This window comes from Carassius gibelio, chromosome B20 (genome assembly GCF_023724105.1).
Source record: "Carassius gibelio isolate Cgi1373 ecotype wild population from Czech Republic chromosome B20, carGib1.2-hapl.c, whole genome shotgun sequence".
In the NCBI taxonomy this organism is placed as follows: Eukaryota; Metazoa; Chordata; class Actinopteri; order Cypriniformes; family Cyprinidae; genus Carassius; species Carassius gibelio.
The window spans coordinates 9,789,459-9,814,635 of record NC_068415.1 but is presented as its reverse complement, the minus strand read 5'-3'; the positions used below and the strand labels follow the sequence as shown (position 1 = coordinate 9,814,635).

The window sequence follows — 25,177 nt, the reverse complement described above, 5'->3', positions numbered from 1 at the left end:
TCTTACAACATTTGCCCAGCAACAACAAAAACATCAAAACCCACAATCCCCTGCTTCAGCACCAGCGACTGTAGCTCCGCGGCTTTAGCTATAGCATAGTCTCAAGATTCTGTTGAAGTTCCATTCTTGTTTTTCCATCCGTGGCTCTTATTGCCTCATGTATTCAGTAAATCTTTCTAATCTCTAGCACTCTCCCTCTCTTCCTCATTCTCCGCGAGTGACTGAATAATTACACAGTGAAGCAGGATAGAGGCTAACCCATTTTCCACACTGATGTTAGTGAGGCTGTGAGACCGCTGCCGATAGCAATCAGAGATTAGCAAATCTTCTGTTCTCAAGCCTGCATTAATCTACCCCAGCCTGAAGCATACACACACACACACAGACACGCACACGCAACACCAGTCTCTTTCCAATATCTGATGGCGCATTGACTGAACAGCACCACACAAGCGCACACACATAAAACACCTTTGAGCTCTGACTACAGATGCATCTGACTGGAATGATAAAGATGGGCCTGCTGATCACATTCAGAACATTTTGTTATTCAAACTTCACTTAGGTAAACACCAAAAAAGCAACTTCAAGCCAAACTAGCATAAACATTTCTGCAGGAACCTATTAAAAAACACTGTGGGTAGCCTGTAGATTCTTTTGAAGATGGTTTTATTGCAGCAGAAATGCTCATTAAAGTTATTTTACATTAATAATAAGATATTTTGGTGAATATTCTTCATTTGCATTTGTTATCATTTTGTTTGCACACAGTACCATCCAAAAGCTTGAAAAACGTTTCTTATGCTCATCAAGTTGGCATTTATGTGATCAAATATACAGATACAAAATAGAAGCTTTGTGAAATATTATTGCAAATTAAAATAACTATTTTATTTTACAATATTTTTTAATATATATTATTCCTGTGATAAGGCTAAATTATTTAGCAGTCATTACTCAAGTCTTCAGTGCCACATGTTCCTTCAGAAATCATTCTAATATGCTCATTTGGTGCATGAACAAAAAATGGAACAGCAAAAAAAATATATATAACTACTGTAATATCGTCCTTATAAAAATTTTATGGATCTTTCTTGTTAAGCTTTAAGATCTTAAAGTATACAAAAGTCTGATCCCTGAAAATCCCCAGTGCATTTCTTGGATTTAAACAAAGTAGAAAGTGAAGAGAGATTTCGAGTCAAGCTGTGCTGGCTTACCTGCAGCCATCAGATCCTGGCAGTGGATGTAGGAGGCCTTGAAGTCCTGACAGTGCAGAGCCTGTTCTGCCAGCAGCGTGAACACCTGACCCTTCCTCTTGACCTCATCTTCACGTAAATACACACCACAATCATGAGATATGACAAATTCTGGAACACTGAAAGGAACAGTTTACCAATAACTGAAAACTTCATTGAAAACTGACTCTCATTCAAGATGTAGATGAGTTTGTTTCTTCATAAGAACTGATTTGGAGAATTTTAGCATTACATAACTTGCTGAAAAATACATCCATCACATATCATGAATTTATTCAAAAATATACAGCATATTTGTTTCGCAAGACATTAATTGATTAACTGGGGTTGTGTTAATTGCTTGTGGATTACAGTGATGTTTAAAGGGGTTATATGAAGCTGCTAAAAGGTACATTATTTTGCTTATTATTATTTGGTGTAAAGAAATGTGTTTCAGTTTAAGGTTCAAAAAACACATTTTCCACATACTGTATATTATTGTTTCTCCTCTATGGCCAGCCTTTCTGAAACGCATAGTTTTTTTACAAACCTCACTGAAAAGCAAGGTGTGCTCTGATTGGCCAGCTATCCAGTGTGTTGTGATTGGCCGAATGTTATACCCCTCATCATACTGTGTTGCTGCGTGTCCCAGTCAGAACACCACCTCGAAAGGACAAAACAAAACCAATTACAAATGAGGCATTTGTTGCATCCAGTGGGGTCAAAATTACTGATCATAATGACTTATACTGTCTTTTTATGCGCCATGTAAACATAAAACCATGTCTGCATTTGTGATTGGAGTAATAAGTGCTACTCCACACTGCTCAAAACTCACATTTGAATCATCAGTGGCAAAAGAATTTTTTAAATAATTACTTACTTACAGACTGTGAGTCAGATGCACCAGACTGTCCTTGCAAAGAATAAGGAATGTGATGACCCCAGGATGCTTAAATCGCATCATATGACTTTTTTTAAATCAGCTGAATGGACTTTCATTCTGACGGCACCCATTTCCTGCAGAGGATCCATTGGTGAGCAAGTGATGTAATGCCAAAACTGTTCTGATAAACAAACAAACTCATCTACATTTTAATTTCAGTTTAGATTAATTAAAGAGACTGACACTCATTTCAAAGTTTACTCTTACACTCCTCAATATTCTGATCACTATCATATATTAACAAATATCCCACAAAACATTGCTTTACTATTCAAATGTTCAGTCTGATGGAAGTGCAAAGGTCCAGAATATAACATCTGTTCAGCAGTAAATTAATTTCCTTTCAGATGTTTTTCTGATAAATTCCTGGAAGGCCGCTTAGATGTTGCACAAATATCACAATCACATCTCAGAGAATGACCTCTTACACACCTCTGATCTTGGTCCAAAATAAAAATAAAAAAAAAGACCACGAAGCCTGATGAAAACAGTGATAGGGGTTGTCTTTTTCATTAAAGTGTGTGTCAAGCATCAAAGACAATAATACCAGCAGAGGCAAGAGAGTGAGTGTGCACGTGTGCAAAAGCCTGCGATATGATTATTCTGAAGTCAAGTTAAAAGGGTTGATACTATGGGAAGTAGCATATCTCCTACTGATTTATGTGTGACATGGAAGTCTTGATATATCAGGAGTATTTATTGCTGTCCGTTTCTCCTCGCTTCACCTCTTTCTTGTGCCAGTGCAGATACAGGCGCAGGAGCGCTGACACACACGCGCACAAACAAAACAGCCCTACGGCCATTAGTCGAGGCTAAGCCAAGGTGAATGCATCAAATACTAGCATTGCAAACAGCCAGTCACTTCATAGAGAACTAATCAATTCCACTATATACGACAAGAAGAGCTTCTGATGTCCTGCATACTGATCCGCCTGACATCCACAGAGGAGAAGAGAGTCACCTCAATTACCCCTGCATCCAACACAAGAACTGATCGCTTCAGCTATGAGAAGACGACTGACATTCATGCTGGCCGAAAGAGATGCGAAAGAATGTTAAACAAATGATACTTTCCACATACAGAACTTTTTTTTTTTGATTCATCAACAACATGCATTCTGATGTGAGAATTAACTAGATATGTTAGATAATTCTACAATAAAAAGCTATCATAAAATAAATCTATCATGAAATAGCTAGAATTAAATATCATAATATTTGTATCCCCATTAAAATGCAGATTTTGGCCTACTGTATTTAATTTCTGAGATATTTAATAATTACACCATATAGCAATAAACTCAAAATCTAATTATGAGATAACAAGCACCAAAGTATGATTTCAATCATAAATGTCACTATGATTTCAATCTTTGGCATGGCCTTACTCAGTCAACATTTAAAATATGAATATTATATTTTCACAGAATGTTCTACATCTTTATGAAGGATGATTTAATGTAAAAAAAACATTAAAAAAAAGACTAGCTGGGTTTTCAAAAGCAGGGTCACATAAGGCATGGCAAGGCAGGTTTATTTATATAGCACATTTCATACACAACAGTAATTCAAAGTGTTTTACATAAAAGAGAACAAAAAAATCACAACAATACAACAAGGAATTTAAAAACGTTGAGAATTATTTTAAATTGTTTTAAAAGGTTTAAAATGAATTTAAAATAGTTAAGAATAGAAAATGATTATATATAAAATATAGTCCAATCAGTTTGGACATTGCACAGTACCTAATCAGTAAAAGCACAGCTAAACTGTTGAGTTTTGAGTCTGCATTTAAATTTGACAAATTTTTTAGTACATCTGATCTCTTCTGGAAGCTGATTTCAACTGCGGGCAACATAATAACTAAACGCAAATTCCCCTTGTTTTGTGTGAACCCTTGGTATTTCTAACTGACCCGATCCTAATGAGTGGTCTGTTGCAGTAAGTTTATATTCAATTAACATATCTGTTATGTATTTTGGTCCTAGGATATTGAGTGATTTATGTAAGGAAACTGAAATTAATTTTACTTGTTTCTAAATACAATGACTTCAGTTTTTCCTTGTTTAACTGAAGAAAATACAATTCTGGCACATCCAAATGTCAATTTCATCAAAGCACTGGCAGAGGGAGTCAATGGGGCTGTAGTCATTTTATAATAAGGCTAAGTAAATCTGGGTATCATCAGCATAGCTGTGAGAGGCAATTTGGTTCTTTCTCATTATTTGACTAAGTGGGAGCATACACAGGCTAAACAAGAGCGGTGCAAGAATTGAGCCTTGTGGGACTCCGCATGTCATGGACGTCCACTTAGACTTATGCTCTCTTATACTCAAATAACAACCTCGCCCTTTTAAGTATGACCTGAACCATTTGAGTAACATCCCAGAAAGCCTGACCCAGTTTTCCAGTCTGAGATCCAGTAGTAACATCACTGAATCAGATTTTAAGCAGATATAATTTATTATCTTAATGAGCACTGTCTCTGTGCTGTGATGCGATCAGAAACCAGATTGAAAATCGTCCAGGTATTCGTTTAAGTTTGAGTATTTGTTCGGCTGATTAAAGACAACCTTTTCAATAATCTTGCCTAAAATTGTGTTATCAAGATTGCACTTTTTCAGAAGAGGTTTAACAACTGCAGATTTCAGGGAGTTTGGAAAAAGTCGCAAAAAGAAATGAGGCATTCACCACTTTTAAGAGGTCTGCTTCTAGTACAGTTAAGCACCCTTTTGAAATATTGAAAAAATTGAAAAAATATGTTGGAAGTGTGTCAAGACAGCAGGTTGACAATTTTAGGTGCTTTACTATTTCTTCCAGAATTCTGCTATAAATTTCTTCAAAAGCAGACATAGTATCTTCTTTTTATATTAGTATATTGTATTAGCATATAGTATATTGCAATCAAATCTGTCTGAGCCTGCATAACTTGGAGATGTGCTAATCGCCTTCCTGATATTATTGATTTTCTCAGAAAAGAAGGAAGCAAACTCATAAATATTTGCTGTTGGAGAGCATTTCACTGGGAATCTGACTTGGGGGTTTTGTCAGTCTCTCAACAGTAGCAAAAAGAGTGCAAGTGCTGTTTAAGTTACTGTTCATGAGGTTTGAGAAAAGGGTCTGTCTAGCTGTGGCTAGTTTCACACTGAAAGCATGAAAAGCTATCTTTACAGATGCTATAGTGAATTTCAGATTTTGTCTTCCGTCACATCCGCTCAACTACTCTGAACAGGAGTAGATTTTCTCCTAGCCGATTTCTGTCTGCCAGTCTTCTTGCTAACTTTCACAGGAGCAATGTCATCAATAACATTTGTAACTTTTGAGTTAAATCAAGAAGATCAACATAGTGTAGGCTGCAGAAATGCTTGGTGTTGAACATATAGCCTTCATAAATAGCATACTAGTGTTCTTGTTAATGCATCTCTTTTTTGACAGAGACAGATCTAGATTCAGTGGCAGCAGAGATCAATATATGAATGCATTCTTTTGTAGTTTTGTTTTCCGCATTATCTATGTGAATATTAAAATCCCCTGCAATAGCAAAACAGTCAAACTCTGAGGAAATCATTGATGACATTTCTGTGAACTCTTCAACAAAGGCTGGAAACACACACACACACATACAGGTGTATCTCAAAAACATTAGAATGTCACGGAAGATTTCATCCCAAATTATTGTGAAACTCATGAATTAAATTCAGTGCACACAGACTGAAGTAGTTTAAGTCTTTGGTTCTTTTAATTGTGATGATTTGGTTCACATTTAACAAAAACCAACCAATTCACAATCTCAACAAATAAGAATAAGGTGATATGCCAATCTGCTAATCAACTCAAAACACCTGCAAAGGTTTCATGAGCCATCAAAATGGTCTCTCGGTTTGGTTCACTAGGGTAATTAATCACGGGGAAGACTACTGATCTGACAGTAGTCCAGAAGACAATCATTAACACCCTTTACAAAAAGAGTATGCCACAAACATTCATTGCCAAAGAAGCTGGCTGTTCACAGAGTGCTGTATCCAAGCATGTTAACAGAACGTTGAGTGAAAGGAAAAAGTTTGGAAGAAAAATATGCACTTGTTTCCAATACATTTTGGAGCACTGAATGCTTCCTTCTGCTGACCAGCTTTTTGAAGATGCTGATTTCATTTTCCAGCAGGATTTGGCACCTGCCTACACTGCCAAAAGCACCAAAAGTTGATAAATTACCATGGTGTTGGTGTGCTTGACTGTCCAGCAAACTCACCAGACCTGAAACCCATAGAGAATCTATGGGGTACTGTCAAGAGGAAAATGAGAAACAAGAGACCAAAAAAATAAAAAAATAAATGCAGATGAGCTGAAGGCCACTGTCAAAGAAACCTAGGCTTCCATACCACCTCAGCAGTGCCACAAACTAATCACCTCCATGACACGCCGAATTGCCGCAGTAATTAAAACAAAAGGAGCCCCTACCGTGTATTGAGTACATGTACAGTAAATTAACATACTTTCCAGAAGGCCAACAATTCACTAAAAAATTTTTATTGGTCTTATGAAGTATTCAAATTTGTTGATATAGTGAATTGGTGGGTTTTTGTTAAATGTGAGCCAAAATCATCACAATTAAAATAACTACTTCAGTCTGTGTGCACTGAATTTATTTTCACAATTTGAGTTGAATTTTTCCACAACATTCTAAGTTATTGAGATGCACCTGTATATATAAATTATATAATTTTTGAAGAAGTTTTTAAAAGCTCCAGGACCTATGTTGTATACTATTTGTGAAAAGTGCCAAATTTACACCAGGGTTGCATTTTGTGCCCATTTATCCTGTTAGTAGGACTCAATTTAGTTGGAGGTCATATTGTTCCAACCACAAAATTGCCCCAGTCTTTGATTACCCACAGCCATTTCCTGCACTGGAGAAACACAGAAAGCCAAACATTCCAAATGTGGGACAAAAAAGTGCAGACCAATTATCTGCAGCCGACAACACAGCTTGTGTTGTCATGTGGCCATTTACAAACATAAATTGGATATTTTCGATCCACACATGCACCCTTACAAAAGTGCACAATGGATTTACTTCAGAAAGAAAGAAAGAGAGAGAGAAAGCTAGCGACCAATCGTTATACAGTCCCTTCACTTTACTGACATCATGCTGATTCATGGAACTAACTGATTGTAGATTCATGAGGTCACATATCTGATGCGCATCTTTCTGGGCTGTCCGATCTAATATTAATCTCTTGCCCCTGAGCAAAGCATACTTCAAAGAAATGTCTACTTATTCATTCAGTCACTTACTCATGCGTATTCATCTATTTATTCACCTGTAGACATGGCAAATACAGATTAAACGCACACTGGATAGCGTACAGATTAACGCTGTTTGATCTACAAGAAATAGACGATGTAATGCGCTGCCTTCTGCTACGACTGTCTTGTCATTTTGGAATGGCATGAAAATATTTAAAACTTTCGAGGACTGCATTGACCAACGCCTAAAACAAAACCCTGGCTGAAGCAATGCCAAGAACTGATGTGAGCATTTTTTTATCGCAACTGCTATTGCAGGCTGTCTGTGACAGTGTTGATGAAACTTCGTATCTGGAAATACTTCTGTTCAAGCATTTTTCTGCCATGGACATACATGAATGGACCGTTAATCTAATGCTGAGGGAAGTTTCCATGTGGTTTTACCTGCAACGCACAGCAGTCTGGCCAGGCTGAGGAGGAGAGTGGACAGTCTGTAGCCAGTAGTGCCCTGAGAGATGCACTCCTTTATCAATGATATACAATCCGTCCGCAGACGCACTGCAGAGACAAAGAGGAAATGAGAGTGAAAGTCCAAAAGTTCAGATCTAGCAGAAATGCAGTATAAACAAATGTGAAGCATACAATCTGGTTGACTGTGCATAATTTGTCACATGAATATATATTCACACAAAAACACACTGACAGTTGGAGACTTGCATTATTTTTCACATGACCATTTATTTAGGCAGAGCTCAACATACACAACTGCCTGTGATAGATATACTTTTTTTCATGTCAATTTCTCTTGTGGTACATCAGATTCAACTAACTACCATAGGTGCCAGATATTTTAGCTATGCTGCCCCCCACGTTTGGAACTTCCTTCCCCCGATATTCGCAACAGCGATTGCCTGCTGACTTTTAAAACACGTCTTAAGACATATATTTTTATACAGGCTTTCTTATAATGTTTTATTGAGTATTTACTGCACTTTAACTGTATATGCGGAGTGTTTGTTGTGTGTTATTTTTTATTGTGTAGTGATTCGTATATATTTTTTTAAATCTTTGCTTGCTTGTGAGGTGACCTTGGGTGTTTTGAAAGGTGCCATTTAATAAAATGCATTATTACTCTTAAGATAAAGGATATATATATATATATATATATATATATTTTTTTTTTTTTTTTTTTTTTTTTTTTTTTTCCTGTATCTTATTAACTGCATTAAAGTATTTTAATCAGTTTAACAACAAGGTCTGTTTGGTCAAAATGATGGGAAATTTGTACTACAGTATTTTGTGTCATTTCAAGTATCTATCTATCGATCTATTTACTTAATTTTTTTCTCATTTATCTTCATATTTTTATTTAAAATGTAAATCCTTAACATGGGGCAAGTTGTCACTGGACCTTATTTTTTTATTTTATTTTTTTCCTGAGAAATAAAATACTCTTATTTGATTTCAGCTGATTTCAGCACACAACAAAGATGCCATAGTTTACCCCTCCTTCCACATAATGCAATACTCTTGTGACCTTTCTTTTTATAATATAGATTTGTGTGTGTGTGTGTGTGTCCTTACATTTTCAAAAATAGCATGCCTTATAAAGTCTGCACTGTGCTGTATGCATTAGCTAGCATTCCATTAAAAAAACAGCAAACATCTGAAATATATATTATATTATATATATATATATATATATATATATATATATATATATATATATATAAACACAAAATTCAACCCATGCATTCTTCTCACTCCCTGTCATAAAAGGCAAGTACTTTTGATATGTGGTAATTGGATGGACACAAAGCAGCTGTCTGACTGAGCACAGTTTAAAATATTGAGCTGGAAGTGGTCTGTGCTGGAGGTCACGCTGGTCTAAACCAGGCAGGGGGCCAAGTGGGCCGCGAGTTACAGGCCTGTGGGGGGACCGACAGCTCCATCTTCTGTGGAGACACCATGGGGGCAGCACCCGAACCACACACAGACCAGCCAGCCATCAGCAGCACCTGCCAAAGCCATTAACCTGATTCCAAAAAACAGTCACGCATCTGTGTGTGCCACTAAAAGGTTTGTGTTTACTTGAACGTGAGCGTCATTGATCACAGTTTAGCTATATTGCTCACTCTTTTACTTGGAAGACTACTGGAGGAGGAGAAGATGGGATATAAGCACATATATTCAGCCATGAGACGAGCTTTGAAGGAGGGTTCCGGCTTCCCATTGGCTGACAGTCAGGTGTATAACTTCTCCTGCTAGGAAAAAGACTGAAGTGCATAGACAGATGCTCTCATGTCACTCGGGTCATGAAGGGCGAAAGAGCTCAAGGAGAGTTTCCTCTTGATGTATTCAAACTTCCTTTGTAAGTTTAGGAAGGAGAGTTGAGTTGCTCCTGGTCTTGCCTTGACTAGATAAAACAGTTTCTTCACTTCTTCAAAAGAATGCTGGGAGAAGCACTCATGGGGCTAAAGAGGCTTTCCTTTTCTAGAAATGTGTACTTTTACTTCACTTTCCACTTGTGTTGTACTATCAATGATATCTTGATTTTGTTTCCTCACAAATGTGCTTCACTGACAACAATAGATTGACAATAGATGACTGTCCGCTTTAAATCTCCAGATTGAATATTAACATTGGTTTTACTGAACACCTCTTTTGTAACCTCAATAGACTATCTAGCAGAAAACTGAAAATGGAAATGTGTGAGAAAAGCTCTTGAGGACAGTGTCAGTAATACAATAAAAGTGCAAGTTTTGACACGTTCTTGAGTCAAAACAGCAAGGTTGAGCACAATAGAACTGCTTTGAAATACTTGAAATACTCTGAGGGTAAAAATAGCAAGTCATGGTGCAACGGCTGGATATGTTAATATATAGACAAATAATGTATTACAAAGCATGTTTTGTGTAAAGCTTGTCACGATTGTAACAGATCATTAATTCACAGCATGAACCGGGGAGAATCACTCCATTTACTCTTGACGAGACAAAAAAAAAAGTAATTTTTGACCATTGTCTGTATGCGATAATGCACAAAAAGGTTGACCCAAATGGCTTTCCTCCTGCATAATGCGTTTTTTGTGTAAAATAAAAAACTGTAAAATGGACTTTTCTTTTGATCCATGTAATGCATCCTTGCTGGATTTTTTTATTTTTACTGAGACTCCAACCTTTTGAACCCTAGTGCATTTTAAATATCATCACTAGTCTGAAAAACAGACATGCACATATAGATTGATACACCCGCCAGTCCTGGTTTGACATTTTAGTTTTGTCTATTTTTATGAGATTTTTTTCCCTCAAACCAAACAGGAAAAGCAAACATGAACAGAGCCATAAACACAAACAGGTGCATCAGGGGGTTATTTTCCAGTGGTCAATTTGATTTAGCCGATTTAGTCAGCTTGAGCACCAATCTCCTGGAAACAGTAGTAATAGGTTAGCGCTGCAATACCGTAAGGGAAGAACCTTCACGCCAAACTGCTCCAGTCGAGAGAGGGTGCTGATCAGATCCAATTCCTCATGGACAAGAGAAGGACAATCCATCATCAACAGCAGACATGACCTAACGGACGCACCAAGAAGATTCCAAATACAACATTTAACAGACAGTTCATCCAAAACTGCTTCACTTTCAGACAATAAAAAACTCCTTTAGTGTTCCACAGAAGAAAGAATCTCATATTGGTCTGGAACGACGAGGATGGGTATATGATGGTAGAATTTTCTTTTCTTTTCTTACTGAACTGTTCCTTTAAAGTGAAAACAGAAAAAAGCAGCAGCCATTCCTTCAAATGAGTTTTGATTCTTCTTATTTCTTAATTACAGACTGAGACTCTGGCATCACGTCGCTTTCATACTGTTATCAGAGGCTTGCAGAGGCCTGCGTCCGCTCCACATCTGTGCTGCTATAAATGTGCTTCATAAGACAACGGGGACAGACCAAAAAACAAATAAAAGCACAGATCCCGGGCCAGCTCTGCTGTCACTTTCCAATATAGTTTGGCCGAGACAGCTGGACCTGGGGAAGCGAGCGGTGCACTTTTGAGCCAAGACAGTAGCAACAGAGAAAGCTGAGCAAAAATAATAAGTCAATTTAAGAGCTTGAGGAAAAAACAACAACAACAAAATGCAGCAGTATTTTTCAAGCAGTTTCCTCTACAATCTGTGAGGTTTACATGGTAGTTATTTTCAGTGACACTGCAATTGGACCCTGAAGATTGTTTCCAGCTCCGCTTTGCATAAGATTTACTGTGGGTCGTACAAATACTGGCCAATATATAAAAAAATTATACTACCCTTCTAACAGTTTAAGGAGCTTACGCAGCAGTTTCCTACGAATAATGTACACAGCGTATTAATCATAGTGGTGTGGCACTGTGATCTGGGGTGAGCAACCACAAGGTTGTAGTTTAAAACTATCAGCAGTGACCTTGAGTAAGGCACCTTCACGTACTGTGCATGCAATATCTGTAACATAAAAAGATTTATTTGAAAGTGTTTGCTAAATGACTGCATCCTTATCAATCAAACTGCATTTTCCCTGGGCTAAATTAACATGCAACACACGCAGACAAAGGCTGATAGGAAATACATTTGGTCTCCAATAATTTTTGGAGAATTCAGCCATATTTAATGCCATTGCAATAAATACGAAACATATCAAACCTAGTGGCATCGAATACCGATCTATTAATTTAAAAAATAGTCATCATCATTTTTGTAATGACTTAACTATATTAAACTTTAGTGGATGTCTAAAATCCACATTTATCACATTCCCAAAATTGTAATGAGCAGTTCTTAGAAACCCTCTGCGTTTAACAATACAGAATCTTTAACGTCTGCCTGCAGTTTTCCATCAAAGCAAACATTTGGTGGTTTAATGTTTGAAAACTAAGAAAATATTGTGATTGCAGATCCCATATACATCTTTTTCCTTAAATGATTAAATAATTTTATATGTGATAAATTATGATTAATCTGATCCAGAATAAAAGTTTGTTTAGATAATACAGTATATGCGTGTGTATTGTGTATATGTACATGTGTATATAAAAATAAACACATACATGTATACATTTAAGAAATATATGTAACATAAATTTATATATAACAAATAATATACAATTCTAAATATATCATATAACATCATCATCATCATCATCAATTCATCACATCACAATCCCAGCAGATTTCTGAAGAACAGACAGCTGAAAACCCTCATGATCTTTAATCACACCTCTCCACTTTCTTTCCACTAAACTCTTTAAAAACACTCTGCCCAACGTGTCAGAGAAGCCCAAATGGTTTCAAGCCGTTTCCAAGACAACTGTGCTACTATTAAATTGTACGTGAAAGCACCAGCTACATGTATCTTCAGAATCCCAATAAAACCCATTCAACATGAAACAACAGCTCTGAACACCCAATGCACAGTCCTCAGCTTCCTGGGGCTAATGCAGTCTTTGTAATGAAGGCCTCTGATTAGCCTCAGTAAGCTAATAATTACAAGTGTTTTTCCCAGTTTTGTTTGGCAGGAAGTGACTGTATGCGATGACGACTTAAGCGCTCTCTCAAGATTACACACGGCATGTCTGTTTTTGTCATTGCCAAGAGACAGCACTTGTGGACATTTAGCATGTGGAGATTTTATATTTTCCTGAACATATTTTAGGTTGTCACACTTTTATTCTAATAAAATTCCACACCTAGTTTGAAAGTAGTATTTAGTAGTATCTAACAGGCCAGTGTCTGTCAACAGTTGTGGGCGGGTCTGTAAAATGTGACGTACAGTAGCATTTTACGGATTTTCCAAACTTCTTGTCCTGAGACGCTGCTTATGATTTATGGGGATTACAGAAATGTGCTTGTGGATTTTTATCATTATAGGGTGGTTGTGTACATGAACTAACAACACAAATTTTTGCTCAAACAATATTGTGTGCAATAATAGGTGCCCTTTAAAATGATCCTAGTGCCTAGTTAAAACCTCATATATCATTTAGACACACACATTCAGTGTTCGAAAGAAGAGGGACAAAAGGAAACTTAGACAAGAACAGAAGAGAGATCTAGGACATCTTTAGCATTCTATCATTTTTTTTTTTTGGAACTTATTTTGCATTTTATCCTAGTTTGAAAATCCACAACAGATGTTTCTGTGCATAACCTCTTTAAAAAGTTGGATATATTTAAAAAGTACATGACCTAACTCAACACAGTCGATATATCACAATAAAAATCAGATTTTTTAAGAAAGTGCCATGCAAAGACCAACACCATTATACTAAAATGGGAGTTGGGACATTGCAAGGTGATTACAAGGTGGAATGGGTTGTTGCTAGGTAGTTACTAGAAGGGGTTGTCTTGTAGGGCTACATATTTATCATTTTTGTTTTCAGCAAATAAAACATTTAGTAGTGGTCTGTGAAGGAAACATGCATTTATTTGGAGATCCAATAGTTTAATTAGACCACTTTTAATCACCCTTTTCATCACTCTCAAGAAAAAAGAATTCTTTGTATGATCGTATTTAAAGTAATAACAGACAACTGCAGTGCATCAAATAAAACATACTTGCTTAAAGCAGAGACTCGATGAGGTTTGTTCTGGCCCATCAAACGAGGTTGAGCTTCCGTTTATCATATTTGATTTGCCCTTTATATGTGTGTTGATCAATGTTTATAAACAAAAATCTTATAAATTGATAATGTTGCTTTAGATGACTTGGATTAAAGCACTTAATTCATTTGGATTTCTTTTCTTAACTCTTTCTGAACTTTTTGAAGTGTCAAAGTGGACTTTTAATGGAGGGACAGAAATCTCTTAGGTTTCATAAAAAAATATCTTTGTTTGAGCTTCAAAGACGAATGAACATCTTATGGGTTTGGAACGACTAGTAAATGATGATTTAATTATGACAGAACTTTCATTTTTGGGGGGTCTGTCCCTTTAAATAGAACCACTACAGTTCCTTCAGATCTACTGACTCCGAAACAGGAGAGGAAATCAGTTATTCTCTTTCCAGTCCTAGTTTGTCCCAGAATCCTTCACTGACATATTCACATTCTCCTACCATTATGCTTTCAATCTTTCACAGTCTCTCCCCTTCAGTGGAGGCAAAAGTGCTATAATTTAAACATTAAGCTCATAATTACTGTCCATCCAAGTGCCCAAGTTTCCTGGCTGTCTGTGGCATGGGCGAGTGAGCGAATGACAGTGATGTGAGATGCGTGTGAATGCATATGGAGTGGCGGCCTGTCCAGCTTCCAGCCCATGAACTGACGACGGCCTAATTACTGACCCACTTTGCAACATGGTCCATCGCTCACGGGCTGCAGTCTGTAACCCTTAGCGCTCCAGCCCAACAAAACAAAAATAGACAGACAGACAGAGAGACTGGAAATACATTAACCTAGTGCTGCAGGGCGGAAGAGAGTGACCGACTGTCTGTCTCTGATGGAGTCGATCTCTAATTATGGCAGCTAATTACACCAATAACAGCCAGTGTGAAGGGCTGGACTCATAACAGGCAGGAGATCAGAATGACGTTGGACCGTTTGATTCCTGCGGGGTTTCTTCCTCTTTCATCATAAACTCCTCAAACAACTGCAGAGTTTGAAGAGGTAGTTTCAGGCTATTTTCACACATGGTTTGATTGCTTGGTCCGAACTAGAGTTTGATTCGACAACCCCTGCCATTCTCAACTCATATTTCTCGACACGAGTATGCATGCTCCCATTATTGCAGTGGTTTTGCCAATATTTTGGTGTGTTAAAATTTGCATAATGTAAAAGTTTTTTTAATGTAAATATTTAAGTGTTAAGCTTAAGTAATAAGTAGTTAGAATTTAGCTGAGACTTACTAATGAGAAAAAAACAGCTACCTAGTATTTGTAAATGTTTATATATATATGTAATTAGGCCTGTATTAGTCCGCTATTTCTATATGTTTCCTGTCAAAAGTGAATAATAAAAAAAAAAAAAAAAATGGGGGTGAAATATATAACTGTATAATAATAAATGTATTTTGAGGTATATTAAGATATATTTGCATAATTAAAATGATTATTTTTTTATCATTTTATTTTTTTATTGTTGTTGTTGTTAATAGTAGTATTAGTACTTACTACTACTACTACTACTAATGTTATAATTATTACTAATGATAAAATAATTGTAATTAAATAAATTAACTGTAATAACAACAACAACATTTTACTAACTCATTTTAATGATACAAAAAAACATACAATATCATACAATCTCCGAAATGAATTAATAAAAAGCTTTACAGGAAAACAATAAATAAATTAGAACAAAAATGTAAGTCATTGTATACAATAATAAATAACTTTAAAAAAATGTTACAAACAATTTAAATTTGAACTTCTGAAAGAGAATAAGGCTTGAGAATTAGGGCCATCTACCCCCAAAATCTCATACTTAGAGAATGACTGGAATATTACAATTTAAAATATTAAAATGCTGAACACTACTTTGTGCTGTCATTGGTGGTTGACATGGGATCAGATTCTCGCTAAATGTATTGCAGTCACAGAAAAAAATAAAAATAAATTAACAAGCATGAAACCAAAATGTAAAAATGCAAATAAAAATGTACAATTTAAAAATGAACGCAAGGTTTTCAGATAGGCGAACAATGGTCACAGAACAAAAAAATAATAAGTGTGAATCAAAAATGTAATAACAAAAAAAAATTTTTTTTTTTTAAATCATGTGAAATATTAGATGAAAATATTAATATGAAATTATCCAACTTTACACAAAATCACGTTCTCCTTTTTTTTTTTTCGTGCTCAGACATTTTCTAGTCATATTTTTTTATTATTTGTATGCTTATGCTGTTATCCCTTTGTGCTTATTTCCACATTCTGTGCTTGCTTTTCCAAATATTGGTTTAGAGTTTAATGTAAATCAGGGCAGGCTTAAGTGTCATCACTGGTCCAGTAGTTCTAGATTGACAGCTCCTTCTTTAGCCAATCAGTCGAAGAGGGGAGTTGACTTGTTTGTTATGTGTGGTGCTGTGTTTTGTGTGTTGAACCTGCAGTGAAAATGTAATTTCCTATAAAAGACCAATAAAGTAAGTATCAATCAATCAATCAATCAATCGATCAGTGCACCTCATGAGCTGCTGATGTTCAATGTTCTGTTCACTTGTACAGGTGAAAATGAATAAATGTCAACTTTGATATCAACTTACAGGACTTTGGCTTTATATGTGTCTGTCTGTCACTGCTGTAATAGATTACACTTACACTGGCCTACTTTTAGCTATGTCCTGGACTTGGTTCACTCTCCAGCTATGAAACTAAGTAAATAATAAAAGAAATTAGCACAATAATATTATGTATTTGCGATCTTAAAGGCTGACGTTAGGACGATATGACTATGGAGCATATCGCCCAACACTAGAATTCAATTCAATTCAAGTTTATTTGTATAGTGCTTTTTACAATACAAATCATTGCAAAGCAACTTTACACAAAATTTAATTTCTACAATATTTTGTAGTAGCTTAACAGTGGTCACTATCAGTTTGTCTGTTTGAACACCATCTAAACAAATCAGAAGATCATGGGACAACATACCATGCCAGGTTCATGCAGGGGTCACTGAGTGTGGTATTCACAGACGGCAGGCAGAAATTCTCACACAGTGCTGCAGTGCATCAGCGGATGTGCCAGACGGATGTTTTCCTCTCGTCCCGAACATAACAAACTCTCCACTAACACCTTTGTGGATAAGAGACAGAGATTGACAGAAAAAGAGAGAGAAAGAGATCAGTGCTGTGTAGCGGAGACCCACGGGAAGGACACGTTCAAGTGTGGCAATTAATCACCTGTCTTTAATCAATTGCTGGCGAGACAGAATCACTACAGGAGAAATATCAAAAACTGCTCTTTCAGTGACAACACAATCTCATGAGCATCTCTCTGCAACAGCTGTGGTGTTCTGGGTAATTCCAATGTTGCCTTCAGCTACATTTAGGCAGAATAAGTCATCAGCGTTTTGTGTGATTAGGCCTATTTGTGTGTTGAACCAAAAGTTCCCTCATTAAAACATCATAAAATCCAAAGAACAAGCATTAATAAATAATAGACTGAACTAATTCTCTCTTGATTCCTGCTGTTCTTCACATAAAATACACTATCCATTATTTGTTGTATGGTGATGTTGAAGACTTTTAATGTTTGTTATTTGGCTTTGTTATAGGTAGCAACTGGTGGGTTCCTGAAGTAAAAATATATAAAAATAAATAAATAAATAAATAAATAAATAAATAAATAAATAAATTATAAACTGGGGAATTGTTTTTTAATGATTTATAAGTTATTGATAAGCATCAAACCTCAGTGGAGAAACAATTTATAATTTTTATTTAAGGAAGCAGACAGTTGTGGTCAATAACATCACATAAATCAACAAAGTATAACCCTGAGATCTTAAGCTGTCAAGAACTGGGATATACATATAGCAATGCCATAAGTGCACAATATTTCAGCTTTTTTAAATTTAATTTACATGTACATTTAACACTGCATTTCCTTGTACAAGACCTACACCACCCACAACCCTGCTGAGAAATTTCCATTCCAATCAGACAATAAAAAAATAAAAATAATAAAATACATATATATATATATATAGTTATGGGCTAGTGAGGTACAAATGTAAAAAGACAAACAAGATCAACAAAAAGGTATTTTAGACACAGATAAATAAATCTACATTACAGTAACGAATAAACATTAATTGAAAACAGACAAGAAACCAAACATGAAGAAGACCTTAAATAAGGCAACTGACGAGGGGAAAACAGCTGGAGGGAGTTAACTAATAATAACTAATGAGCAAATTAATCACAAAACATAGAAACAAACAAGGCAGGAGAAAGCGAATCACAGAAAACTAAACCAAAACAGATCATGACCATAACACACACACATATTATATATAAATATAAAACACAAGAAGAGTACTACAGTGACTGCCCATTCCCATTAAGCACTGTGAATTACACAACTTGTTTCCTGACAAAAGAGACATTTTGCATTAGGTGAACAATCTAGTTAAATCTGCTAAACAAAGTGGCATTATGGACAGATATTAAGAGAACTTAAAAAATATATATTTTCTCCATTCCACTTTGTGCTTGTGTGTGTGCTGCAAAACCTGAATGTCATTAACCGTAGCCCTTGGAGTGTCACATGGTCTTTAGAAATATAATCTGCAAGTGCTTTAATCTGTCTGCATTAGAGAATCCAATATCTGCAGTGCACATTGCACCTATAACCATAACACGGTTAACTCCTAACACCACACAAATGAAATATCCGCCCCTGCTTGGTCTGCGAGCCAATGAGCCATTCCTAATGCACACCCACGGAAGTGAGGCAGACTTTAGAGCTGGTTGCTGAGGTTTGTGTAAGTTCATTAGCTGTTTAGCTATTGAAGAGATTTCAAAGCAACTCTGCTGCACTCTGTCAAATGGACCCAGACGCAGAGGGGAAATGCTGAGAATGCCAATTCCATTACACTACATCCAAGTTCTTTCATTTTCCTCTCAGAACTTTCAATTTACTGTTCGTCTGGGATCGTCTTTCAGTAGCTTGTAGAAAAATACAGTGCAGGAGCCCGTACTGACAGGGACTGGCTAAGAGCAATTCGAACGGAGTAGAGGCTGAAGGAGAATTCTCTTTTGTTGTTGTGTTTTTTTCTTTCTAGTCATGGGGTGAGCAGCTCGGAGTTGAGGATGAACTCCTGGCCGTAAGATCAGCTCAGCTGTTCTGCTCTTGATTGTGATGAAGAACAAGATGTTCGAATGCAGTCTTGTTAGAGAATACAGCTGAATTACAGAGCAAACAGACAAAGCCCATCATCGGCATCAGACTAACACAAAGCCTGAGACTCTTTTACACACACATACGGACATACAGAATTACACTAACACAGTAGAGCAACAAAAGAAGGTAATGAGATGAAAGATAATGCTGGAGCTGAGGCAGAATGAAACTGTTGGAAAAGTAGAGGGGAAAGATCACAAGAATTGTATAAAAGACTAACTCAGCAGTAAGGAACATAACATACAGCATAGTACAGAAAAAAAAAAACATTTTAAGATTAATTCTAAAAATAAAATATAATACCTATATTATTTTATATTATATGTGTAGTACCTGATTGCAGGTTTCTGGCTCTAGACAGGTATAAACATTCTGCTGCATGTCCAGGAGATCTTGAAGTTAACTTCTCCACACTCTCTCACTCACAGGAGGGTTTCTGAGTAAACAACAGACAGTGAGACAGGTGCACACAAGTGCTGTGGGAAAAGGTAAGGTGGCCATATGTGTGTGTGTGTGTGTGTGTGTGTCATACTTGTGTCCTGTGTGACGGTTGAGTAGGACCATCAGCTGGTGAACTTCCTCTTTAACATTTTGACTGTTCCTCAGGAACGAGATGGGCTTCTGGAGGACGTGTTTCTCCAACACCTAAGCAACACTGGGGAGAGATAGAACAGAGCCTGATTTAAATAAAAGTGCCTAGATGGTTAAAACTGGCTTACAGTATTTGTGAAGCCATATAAACCAATGCCAGAATATACTCAGAATATGTCTCTTGCGCTGTACACTACCGTTCAAAAGTTTGTAAAGTTACTGAAATAATATTTTATGTATAAAAAAATACTATACTAAAATAGGATTTTATTATGTGCATTTAAAAGGATTAGGTCACATCAACAATAAATATGTCCTGATAGTTTACTTGGTCCCATGTCATCCAAGACGTTCACGTCTTCCTTTCTTCAGCTGTAAAGAATTTTGAAAATCTGTGGAAAACATTCCAAGGATTTTTCTCCATATAGTGGACTTAAACAGGAGCCAATGGGTTAAAGGTCCAAAGTGCAAATGGCGCTTCAAATGGCTCTACACAATCCCAGCAGAGGAAGAAAGGTATTATCTAGTGAAATGATCAGTCATTTTTTAAGAGAAATTAAATCTATATACTTGTATCCACTAATACTCATCTTGCACTAGCTCGGCGATGCCCGTCCTCAACTTCACTCATTACGTAGTCACGTTGGAAAGGTCACACATGATGAAGGTGGAAGTAATATGCAAAGAATAAATTAAACATCCTTTATAAATATAGGTAAAACAATGTCAATGAGACCCTTATTCCTCAGCTTTGAACCTGCGTTGAAACTAGAATTTGGACCTTCAACCCATTAATCTGGAGAAACTTTCATCTTTTTTCTTTAAAAACCTTAATAAAAGACACAAATATCTTGAATGACAATGGGAGGGACAAAATTATCAGGTAATATTTATTCTTGAAATTAGCGGAGACCTATTTATGAGTTTCAACCCATCAGTTGAGAACCTCTGTGGCTTAACCACAGCTATATGCTAACAGCTGCTTAGAGGAGCCAAGAGCAGACAGAGGTGTCTGAACTTCAGTGAGCTGAACTGGTGCCATGTCTGTCTGAGATGCCCTCAATAAATGAGGAAGCACCATCCCTTGGGAGCATCTAGCACAGATGTTTTCTGTTTCCTTCCTTTCTTCCTGTCTCACACTCCTTCCCTCATGTCTCTTTCTTTCTCTCTACAATCTGCTGGGGACAGACTTGTGGGTTTTTTTTTCTGTTTCACTTACATATTTTGGAGCTTCTCTCTCTCTTCCCTCTTTTTAACTCCTCTCTCCATCTGTCTGTAGCTCTTTAAGTATTTTCCAGTGATCATGACCTGCTCCTGAAATAGCTGCTTAAACATGCAAAACATTTTATCTTGCAATTTTATTTTGTTTCTGAAAGCTTTATTTTAGTGTTGAACCTTCTTTCTCCAGTGTTCTACTGTACAGACGTTAATTTACTTTTCCTTCAGCCTGAGGTTTATTCATTACACTTTTTGGTCTGAAAGGGCATTTACATTTGCTATAAATAGAACTTTTATATTAAAAACAAACAATCAAGTCCCTGCTCATATTTAAAAGTAACATAACGTATTACTTTCCATTAAAAATAACTAAGTAACGTAACTAGTTACTTTTTTAGGGTATAACACAATATTGTAATGTATTACCTTTAAAAGTAACTTTCCCCAACACTGTAAACACACACATACAATATATATTTATATTTTTAAATACATTACATATATTTACATATATTATATATGAATATATTTAATATGTAAACAACATATTTTGCTTAAATACAGTATGCATGCACAATATATATATATATATATATATATATATATATATATATATATATATATATATATATATATATATATATATATACATACACACACACATTACACACACACACACTTACACACTGATATGTCTTTGTATTAAAGTGTATGTAAAATTGATAAAAAAGTGATAAATGGTGTAAAACAATCAAAATAATAACTCCTAAACTTTTGGTAATATCTATTTATTGTGAACATTACAGAATGTCTACATTGATTTCTTCCAAAACAGGAATGAAAATCTGGTTTTGATATGCCCTCTTTAACATTCAAACAGAGAGTGGAGAGCAGGGGGGGGTAAAAGAAAACACTGGCAAAGTCACAATTCAGATGCAAAGAGGAAAAAGGGGAAATCTTAAGAGACTGAGTAAAACGAGTGATAAGTTAGAAAGCAAACAAGAGAAAAAGAGTGAAATTAAGGCTGCAGCGACTGTGCCCTCCCAGGCCAGTCATAAATATCTGAAAAAGGGGCTTTCATCATCCTTTCCACCGACAGAATTCTAATGGATCTAAAGGAATGTGTCTCTACGGAGCCATTACAGGCTGATCACGTCACCTGAGCTGGGGTTGACACACAAACAGACAGAAAGACATAAACACGGAACAGCATGCAAACAAGGTGCAGCATACAGCATACATACAAACATGCTTTGTTCAGACAGGCAGAACTAGATTTGTTTGGTTTATCTCATTCAAATCAGTTTCTTTACTTTCTTTTTTTTCTGAAGTCTTTTAAGTTTTGAAAACTAAACCTAATGTTTATAAATCAGATCCTAAAAATCAGATTTTTTTTCTCTGGGAATGTGTCTCAGTCTGATCAGCCAGACTGAATTTCAAGTAGTTTCTTTTGTCATTCAGGGAGTATTGCGTATGTAACATCACACAAAGTGTGCAATATAGTCTCAAGCGGTGAACAAATACAATCATTTCTGCTCCATCTTTCCTAACATAACAAACTAGGTATTGTAATGTGGTAAAAGACTAAATGAGTGAACACTTCAGCAGGTTTTGGAGACTATATGCATGAAATCCTAAAATGCCTCTGTTCTCTCATGTGCTGCATGAGGGAGATATCATGATGGACATGAGTAGACCAAAAACTTCCAATTTTCCCATCCGCTCTCCCCAAAAATGACAGCTATTCTCAGTAGTTGCATGAGAAAGTCTCCTGCAACGTGCTGAAGCTTACATCAGTACACACCAAATACTGACTACACCAGCGGCTCATAAACTTTTCAGGTCAAGTACCACCTCTGATCAAATCAAAACGCCCAAGTACCAGCGAGACACAACAATGTTCCTTTCTTTTTCATTAGCTTTGATTGCTGAAGGGCTTTGAGAAACATACACATAATGCCGCATTCAGATTAATATCGATAATTCTGCAGTTCAGATCAATCATGTTGCTGTTAGGCCCTAATAAATCCCCTGACTGGCCCTTTGCAGTTGTGTGAAAGGACCCTACCAGGAAACAGACATATATCACAATAGTGACATCTAGAAAGGATTACAACGCATTTCTTTGAGTTAATATGCAAATTTTGGAGTCCAAATCAAACACATAAATAATAAATAGCCTAGTATGGAATATGAGGTAATGTGGCCAATCTGTCTTGAAGCGTTTGAAACAGACTGGTTATGTAATTGATAAACTACTGTGTTGAGTGGTTGATCCAATGTTTCAGAGACAAAATGACAAAATTTTATCTTTTAAAACTGATAAAATCAACCCTTTGAAATTCACATCTAACATTGCTGAACTAATAATATTGGCTATGAAATACCGTTTTAAATTTACAACGCTATATTAAACGAATAAATAATTTACAAATTTACAAAAACAAAATATTGAAAAAATAAATAATACATTAAACTAAATGTTTAAAATTATATATTAGGCAATGCACAATATTAATCTACACACTACCATGCAAAAGGGGACAGTATGATTTGTTTTAAAGGACGCATTAATGTAACTGAATGTATTATTATAGACATTTATAATGTTACAAAAAATGAATCCAAATAAATACTGTTCTTAAAAAAATAATCACAGCTTCAAAATAAAGGTTTCAACATTATTAATGAAAATAAATGTTACTTAAAGCACCAAATTTGCATGTGAGAATGGTTGTGTTATATGAAGATGAATGATTAATTTATATCATGTTATATCATATCATATTACATTGCATTACATTATTTAATATTCAGAGCATAATATATCTCTCTGAAAAAGCTGAAAGACTTTAATCACACTGAACACTTGATCATGTGTCAGAGTCTGCAAATACAAATAAATGCCATTATATTTAGATCAAAGTTGTGAGGATCATTTAAACCATAGCAATATATTACCAGCTCTAAAATCACTCTATAGTACAGCATTAAGGCTCTAAAATGTGACAGTCTTTCTATAAAACTGCCTTGAAACGATGTGTATTGTGTAAAGCACAAATAATGCAAACAAATTTAGCTTGACTTGAATCATTCATCCTCTTCTCACCGCAAGTGTTTCTTGAGAGGGTCCACCTAGTCATGCAAGGCTTTTGTAGAGTCTAACTCTGGTCTGAGAAAGAGAGAGAAGTGAACAAGACCAAAGATCAGCCATCTGAACACACACAGACTTACGTCTATTGAAAGTCACTTCAGCCTTCTATTATCTAATAACATCACCAGCTCAGTGCTTCGGTATGCCAGCCATTCTGGTTATACGCTTTTATACTTGCTCTTTGTTATAAAAACTCATTGGTTATAGTGGCTTCTATGAATACTCAATACTTGTTTTCTATCTGATCACCAGACAAGGTCAACACACATTACAATAGTGAGAGGGCTGGTCCAGTTAGCATCTGCTGCCAGATGCTGTAACAACACCATCTGGACCCAAGAAGCATTTTTCTTCACAGACAGTTATTCAAACATTAGCAGAGTATTCTGACTAAATGAAAATGTTTGCTTGAGAGAATTAAGTTGCAAATATTTTGTTCAATTACTAACAATATAGTAGCAGCTGAGCAACTGCTACTTTCTTTTTTTGTGTGTGTGTTTACAAGTGTTTTATTTTTTTATTTTTTATTTTTTTGCTGTGCCCCTTATGTGAACTTGAGCTGAAATCAAGTGCAATTCTGCTTGAGAGTCCAGTTGCCATGGAGATGATGTCTGAATTGCAAAAAAAAAAACAAAAAAAAAACATATTGCTGACAAAACTCAGACTTCATAAGTCTAAACCAAACTTGAAATGAGTGCAATATTTCCCGAGGCACTTTTTAAGTTCCGACATTTTACTAAAAAGATCTTTACATATTTTGTTGTAGTCTGTGTAACCCAATTCATCTCCTCATCCCATGTCTGAATAGCATTTACAAACACGTCATTTTTCCAGGGGCGGCAAAAGATAAGAAGAGGAGCTCTGGAAAAACCCTTAAGCATTGATCCTTGTACAACAATAGGAGTGTAA

General features: G+C 35.9%; 1 pseudogene; it reads right to left on the bottom strand.

The window, feature by feature from the left end:
- LOC127983515 (NBAS subunit of NRZ tethering complex-like) overlaps window positions 1-25,177 on the bottom strand; it is a 153,968-nt pseudogene that overhangs the window by 91,201 nt on the left and 37,590 nt on the right.